The sequence below is a fragment of the Crocuta crocuta genome, unplaced genomic scaffold (genome assembly GCF_008692635.1).
Source record: "Crocuta crocuta isolate KB4526 unplaced genomic scaffold, BGI_CrCroc_1.0 scaffold89, whole genome shotgun sequence".
In the NCBI taxonomy this organism is placed as follows: domain Eukaryota; kingdom Metazoa; phylum Chordata; class Mammalia; order Carnivora; family Hyaenidae; genus Crocuta; species Crocuta crocuta.
Window position 1 is genome coordinate 10,144,043 of NW_027551559.1, and position 6,099 is coordinate 10,150,141.

General features: G+C 51.8%; 2 long non-coding RNA genes across 2 annotated transcripts; one reads left to right on the forward strand and one right to left on the reverse strand.

Annotated features, from left to right (window-relative positions):
- Positions 1 to 2,691: 2,691 nt before the first annotated feature.
- On the reverse strand, positions 2,692 to 3,133 carry LOC144219403 (uncharacterized). The gene is made up of 2 exons (XR_013331397.1): positions 3,078 to 3,133; positions 2,692 to 2,952 (listed from the first exon to the last, which is right to left on the reverse strand). It is a non-coding gene; the product is annotated as an uncharacterized LOC144219403 (long non-coding RNA).
- Positions 3,134 to 3,284: 151 nt separating this feature from the next.
- Positions 3,285 to 4,961, forward strand: LOC144219432 (uncharacterized). The gene is made up of 3 exons (XR_013331414.1): positions 3,285 to 3,539; positions 3,775 to 4,029; positions 4,141 to 4,961. It is a non-coding gene; the product is annotated as an uncharacterized LOC144219432 (long non-coding RNA).
- Positions 4,962 to 6,099: the final 1,138 nt, after the last annotated feature.

Genomic DNA, 6,099 nt, shown 5'->3' on the forward strand with positions numbered 1-6,099 from the left:
TGCAATCGAAATTGTAGACTTGATGTTGTGCGCAGATCCATAATTTATGAGTGGACAAAATAGGAGGTAGTAGAGGTAGCGGTAGGTGATTTCAGCCCCGTATTGATTACTTACAGCAACACGAGGGGGTGTAGTGTGGCAGACGGGACAAAGGCCGGCCGGCGGCGCGAGCAGAGCCGGGGATACGCGGCTGCGGAAGCAAATACGTTTCTATTGTGCCTCTTTGATCACCATGCTGTTCCATGAGACCAAAGGACATATTTGTTTATAATTTATGTATTCTCTGGCTATAAAAGATTGATGGTGCCCTATTAGATGCTCCAGGATCTAAATTTCCAGATAGTTTGTGCTATGACAGCCCGCAACCCGGTGTTGTAGCGTCCTCGGCCGTCTCCGGCAGAGGGGCGCCCTGGAGGGCTGGGCCTGGCGGTGCCTGTGGGCCCGCGAGCGGCACCTCTACCCGCTCCTGCCCCCCGTCCCCCGTCCCACGCCCAGAGCTGCAGCCCCGCCTGCAGGACAAGTGCATGGAAAACTCGGCCAGGACGCTGGTGACCTGATCCTAACCCTGCGGCCGGGGTTGTACCTGGGCGTTTTCTCCTTCTGCGGAGTTTGGGAGAGGGCACCCTGGAGCCCCCAGTCTGTGGATGCTGTAGACTGAACAGTACACAGTTTTAAGTGCGTTCATAATAAAGGCAGTTTGGTCAGCTTAGGGCAATGGGGGGGGGTTGCACCCAAGGGAGATGGAGCACAGTGGAGGGGCGGGTGAGGCAGCCACAGCTGGGGAGACTGTGTAGAAGAGGGGGGCACTGCTAACCACGGTCCAGGGGACAGAGGGGCACCCCGATGCCCACCACAGCCACATCCTCCCTTTCAAGGACACACAGTCTTTGCAGCCAAGGGGTGCTGGTGCTAGGTCTTCCAAAACTGGGGGCTCCTGAATGGGAGACCGGCACCAGACTCCAGTCTAGAGAGGGTTCTCTGAGCCCCTGCATTGCCAGTTGCTCCCCTGTAAAGTGGGGAACAAGCCGTGTCTTGTAGAGGCAGCTTAGACGGGGCACAGAGCCGGGTACACAAGATGCATTTGGTGCCTGTTAATGTTTTATTACATTTGTTATGACTTCTGGTTCACTAAGCAAGACAAACCTGCATCCTTCACATTAGGAATTCCACTGTGCAGGCTCTCAACTCTGCGGTTTTCTATCTGTCTATCTACCTATCCATCTATTATCTATCTATCCATTATCTATCCATCCATCTATGCATAACCCATCCACCATCTATCATTTATTATTATCTATCCATCCATTCATCCACCCATCACCCATCCACCTATCATCTATTATCTATCATCTATCTATCTATCTATCTATCTATCTAGCTAGCTAGCTAGCTATCTATCATCTATCTAATATTCATCTGTCCATCTATTATCTATCATCTATCTATCCATCCATCTATTATCTATCTGTCAATCATCTATCTATTAATCATCTATCATCTATCTATCCATTATCTATCACCCACCTCTCCATCTATTATCTATCTGTCTATGTATCTATCTATCTATCTATCTATCTATCTATCTATCTATCTATCTATCTATCCATGTATCACCTATCTATCATCTATCCATTCATCTATTAACTATCATGTATACAACTATCCATCCATCATTTATCATCCATCTATCTATTCATCTATCATATATCTGTCTATCCGTCTATTATCTATCCATCCATCCATACACCCATTCACACATCTATTTATCATGTTTGTATCCATCCATCCATCCATCCATCTATCCATTTATCATCTGTCTATCTAAGTATCTATCTACATCTATCTATCTACATCTATCTATCTATCTTTTTTATTTTTTAACATTTTATTTATTTTTTTAAAGAGACAGAGACAGCATGAGTAGGGGAGGGTCAGAGAGAGAGAGAGAGAGAGACACAGAATCTGAAGCAGGCTCCAGGCTCTGAGCTAGCTGTCAGCCCAGAGCCTGATGCATGGCTCGAACCAATGAACTGTGAGATCATGACCTGAGCCAAAGCTGGATGCTCAACCGACTGAACCACCCAGGCACCTATTATCATCTATCTTTCATCTATTTGTCTATCAATCATCTCTCTATCAAGCATCTATCATCTATCCATCCATCCAAATATTACCTATTGTCTTTCTATCTATCTATCTATCTATCTATCTATCTATCTATCCATCAACTAAGACAATTTTTCCCAATTCTGAGCCCAACACCAAAATGTGGTGTGAATTGAGAACAAGGAGGCAAGTTTTTTTAAATCACTCTGTGGCTAGGATCTGCACAACCCTGTAAAAAAACTGCATCCCAGTGTTAGAAGTGACCTTAAGAATCCAATGCAAATGCTCTTGAAAGTCCCAGCAAAGTACGTGAGCTTTGGGAACATTGCTCCGTTCTGGAGAAAATATAGGAGGAGGCTTTTGAAATCAGTTTGAAACTCCTGCCCTCTATTGTTTTAAAAATGTAAAACAAAACAAAATGGAACTTGCTCACAAGAGCCTTCATGGTTTCGCATCATTCTTTTTGGTTTCTAGCTAAAGCGGACTTTGAGCAGCTGTTTGCAGGAGCGCCAGCATCCCAGCTTTCGTAACCGTTTCATGCTCAGATCTAGGAAATCATCAAACAACTCACAGGCCAACAGGTCCTAAATTTGTGAGGAATGTTTATTGCTTTAAAAATGGAACTCAGTTGCACATGCAGGGCGCACCAGATTCCCGGCCTCTGGGCCGCCTGTGACGGGGAGCACCTGCCGGAACCCGGACGCAGCGCCGGTGCTGCTGAACAAGGTGCTCTGTCTGCTCCTCGATACGCCTACTGGGAGCCCCTGAGAAGCACAGGGCATCTTCGTCTGTTCTCAGGAGGCCTTTCTAGCCACTGAAAACGATCAGGGTCGGCGTGCTCGGAATCTGCAAGGGAAGATTCTGAACTGAGAGGTGAGCCCGGCCGTGCACTAGGTCCTGGCGCTCTGATGCAGGTGCTCCCCTGGGAAAGCCCAGCCCCCCAGGCACTGTGGACTCCTGGGAAGCCATACAGGCTGACCGCCTTTCCTGGACACTCCTCCTTTGAAATGTGGGGTCCATGCATGACCTGCCTCTTGAATCTGGGCAGGCTTTCCACCCCTCGTGAGGTAGGGCAGGGCAGATGGGATGTGAGGTGACTTCCGAGGTGAGGTCATAAAAGGCCAGCCAGCTGCTGCCTCTCAGGGTACCTGGCAGCCCCAAGCTGCCCCTCCAGAGACCGGGCTATGCTGAGGCCAGGTGCCAGGGGGCACTGGGGGTGCTCAGGCCAAGAGGTCTGTCTGAGTCCAGGCTTTGGGCCAGACCAGATGTGGACCGCGCCTTGCGAGAGCTCCAGAGCAGCCACCTGTCAGCTGAATGAAGAGTATCCGTGCCACGGGGACAGAAGAATCACCCAGCTAAGCCCCAAACATCCCGGAAGCACAAATGACAAAACCTGATGAAACAGTTGGCCTTTGAGCTCCCTAAGCTTAGAGGTGGTTTGTTAAACAGCAATAAATGCTGCAACGCCAGGCCAATCCAAACTCCCAGGGGGCGGGACTCTGGGGGGAGTGAGTCCCAGAACACACGTGACTTCTTTCAAGGGGGCCTGTTATCTCAGGGACTTCCAGACCGCAATCGGAGACTGCACACACATTTAACACAAACAAATGTTCGTACACTCCCCTCCAACACAGTCTGGTATGTTCTATTCTCTTCCTTTTTATTTAGATTTCATTACTGAAATGCTGGGGAGGCCCCTGCACTGCTGTCCTGTCTGGTTGTCCGCACCAAGACACTATTTCCCCAGCACCTGCTGGGCGGCTTTAATTTCTCTTAAATGCTAGTTCTGCTTTATTCGCTTCCGGAGGTGATGACAAACAGCGGCAGGGTGTCTGGACTGCGTGAGCGTGGCCCCTGTCCGAGCCCCCGGGGGCCTGTGCAGGCACCGCTGGAGCCCCGGCCACTGCAGGAGCCGGCCGCCTGGTAAGTGTCCACCTTGGGGACGGGACTTCCCGCATCTGTCCTTACCTGATGCTGTGGGCTGACCCCCATTTCTGCCTGGTGGTGAAAAATGGCCTTATTTGTATTTTACAGGTAAATTCAATCACACCCAGTGATTTCTCCTCTACCCCCAGTGTCCTCTGTCCCCTCCTTAAAGCCGTGTCTGCACCCGGTCCTGTGAGAGTGACACCGGCAGTCTGTGGTCGCCGTGGCAGGCCTTCTCCCTGACCACCTTCAGGTCCCCAGCGGACACTGCCTGCCCAGGCGTCCCATCTCTGCAGGAGACCTCTCCCTGGTCCTGACCTCTCCCAGCTGCGTGGGCGTCCCTCTGAGGGCAGGGAAACCTCCAGACGGACCGCCAAGGCCCCTCCAGCTGCACACCACGCTTGGCTGTGCGGGAAGGGGTCCCCGCTGCTTGTGTCTGGCGGGCACAGCCCCTTCTCAGGGGCTCACATGGAGGGAGGATTGACCATTGGTCCACGGCAGCCAGTCTACTGAGGAGGGAAATGGGGCGGGGGCACAGTGGCCTTGACTCCGTGCAGGTGTCATGCACTGACTAGACAGGTGTCTTCCAAATCCCGTGCTCCTCACCATGTGCTCCAGACTCAGGGTCTGTTGTGCTCAACTAATTTGAAAATCAGCCACCGAAACTCTTTCATGGAAAAAGCATGGTCCTCAAAGACCAAGAAGGACTTGTCTTTCAAGACAGTTGACTCTGCTTTGCATTGAAAGACAAAGCAAATAGGCACAAAACAATGCCAACTATGAAAACACCTTCCTTTAGAAACCCATTGACTTCTTGTCCCCCCTCTACCCTGGTGCCTCGTCTCCCCAGGGCACAGGCAAGGGCGTGTGTGCACGTGTGTGCACCTGTGTGTGTTGGGGAGACAGCTCTGAGGGAGGGAGAGGGTGGATAAATAAAGATCAGCTTGTGTCTCTGGATTCTATCCAGTCATAGATAAATGCAGACATTTATGAAATATGGCTGCCTTTTGCCTCAAAATAGTGGGTGTGTAAGACCAAACAAAACTGTCGTGGAGACAAAGCTGGTAAGTAATAGGCAGGAAACGCCGTAGGGAAAGCACACTGCTAAGGGGTCAGAGCGTTGGGCAAGTTCACCTGAAACAGAGTCAGACCTTTTCTTTGACACACTGTCTCCGGGGTCCCCTTGGGGGAAGAACTGGGCACAGCTCACGGTCCCTCTCGCCTGGCGGAAACACACATTTAGTGGTGTGATGCTCGTCCCCTGGCGGAGGGAGGGGGACACGTGGCCATCCCCTGCTGTGGGTGCCCTTGCCTCTACGTACAGAGTACCCACGACCCACTATGACCCACTCTCGGCCCTTCCTGGATGACCGGGCTGTCTTTGCTGAACCGCCCTGCCTGGTGCCCGGGCCCAGCCTGGCGGTGGCCACCCCTGGGGTCCCTTGGCTGCGTGGCCAGGAAGTCAACACCTGGGGTGCGGAAAAGCGGGCTCGGGTGATGGAGCTGTGGTGGCTTTCCCGCCATCTGATTTCTGTCACGGGGGCAGGACTGAGGCTTCCGCCAGAGGCCGAGACCCTAAGACTGAGGGGCCCTGACCTCCCTGCTTGCTTCCACGAGCTGGACCCTGCCCGTTTCTTAGGCAAATTCTGCCTTTTAAAGATTAATTGATTCCCTGAACTTAAATATAGTGCACTGCTTGCAGGGGGAGCTTCCCTTTGTAAAGCTGCTGAATGATTCAGAGGGTCTCATTATTTCAGCAGGGCCACCCTGCTCTCCAGCTGTCACCACCATATGCCGTGCCCGCCCGTGGAGAGTGGCGGCAGGCAACCCGGGGCCCTGGCCCAGGGGAAAGGACCATGGCCACACGAAGGCTTCCCTTTCCGGGAGCCGTGTTTTGGCCACAGCTAACTGCCACCTTAGGAATGACTGAATTTCTACAGGCAAGTAGGGATACTTCAGACGTGTTTTAAAAGGACACCAGTCACAGCAAAGCATCAGGACGGACAGAATGTGCTGGGGTCCCGTGAAGACACTTCCCTGGCCATCCGCGACACCAGCCACTTGAAA